Here is a 1,549-nt window from a genome sequence, read left to right on the forward strand (position 1 = left end):
GTGTATTTCAACAATAGCAAAATAAGTGCAAAACCACTAGTGTAACCAGGGTGTGGCCATGTCACTAATAGATCACATACAGAAGCGAAGTAACACCTTTTGACAACAAAATGCACCATCAGATATGATTCTTTTAATAAATGCAAAACATTCACTGCAAAGTGCTGACTTGAAAACCAACTTTAGTATATTTAAAAAAAAAAAAATTGCCAATCGATCATTTGAAATTACCTCTTTCCTTGGCACCATAATGCTCCTAAAAGCCTTAAAGGAGCAACTGCAAAGAAAGTCGGCAAAGAGAATATGCAGTATGCATGGAACCTCAGACTCCCAAGCTGCTGAACTAATAACTGCTGATTTTTCAATGAAGTTTGCCAAATTTAGATGTATTTTCACGTGCCTGGCCAAAGACACATTTCTGACCTCAGAAAAGTCTCTGGTAAATTTTAGCCAGCTTCTCAGTGAAATAACTTTGGGTTTTTTAAATAACATGAACAGAACAATGTACTATTCCCTAAATGCATTCTTAAATACGGCTGAGCTGTCTCAGCTGGAATTTTTCAAAGCAATTACCCCTTAAAGCATTGAAACATATTTGCTGTGCAAAACATGGTGGTAATTTAAAATGCTACCATCCTTCTGCTATAATTATTTTATCTCCAGCAGTGTTGGAGGAATGGAACATGGGATTTCTTGGCTGCTTTGGAGCAAAACCTGGTGTTTTAATATAAATTGCCCGTAAACACAAGATTAAGCTAAACTACCTGATGACTTTTCTAAACTAAAGTAACAGAAGTAGGAGATGGTGACATCTTTCCCTTTATTCACTACACTGCCAGTGCCTTAGATATCTAAGAAAAATTTAGCTAAAAGCATTGGTTTGGCAAAGATATGGACAATGAAAATAGGATTTTAAATCAAAAGAGAAGTCTATTTGCATGCCACCTGCAGCACTTACAATCTCATCTTTTTCACTTGACATTAACGCCACTAAGGCCACACTGAATTTTCTAACTGACATTGCCTTTTTAACTTCAGACAGAAACCACCGAAATTTTATTTTTTTCCTCCCCACGCTTTATGGAATTTAACGTGTTATAGAATTATTTCTACTCAGTACAATGACATGAAATGACATAAAAATGCCATGAAAGCAATTTGCTGCCGTGCAGCAGCATTATTTAAAAGAGATGCAGAGTCTCTAAATGGAGTGGGGAAAGATACACGTTTTTGTCTGAAAACCAGAGAGCATCTGACAGCGTTGCCCAGCCAAAAGCCACCCGGCCCAGCTGAGGTGACCCAGGAGAGGCCGCAGGAGCGGAGCGGAGGAGGCAGGGCTGGGCTGGGCTGCCCCGGCTTGCCGGGGGCTCCCCACGTAGAGCCGCAGACTCTCTACCTGGGCCTCCAGCCTTCGCAGGGTGAGCCTCGGGCTCCATTTTGTGGGCAGCCGGGGTGCCCCCGCAGCCTTCGGGTCGGCCTCGAGCGGCGCGTCCCCGCGAGGGGAATCGGTCGCAGGGAGCGGGCCCGGCTCCTCCTGCCCCCGCAGAGG

The sequence above is a fragment of the Egretta garzetta genome, unplaced genomic scaffold (genome assembly GCF_000687185.1).
Source record: "Egretta garzetta isolate BGI_Z169 unplaced genomic scaffold, ASM68718v1 scaffold142, whole genome shotgun sequence".
Lineage (NCBI taxonomy): Eukaryota > Metazoa > Chordata > Aves > Pelecaniformes > Ardeidae > Egretta > Egretta garzetta.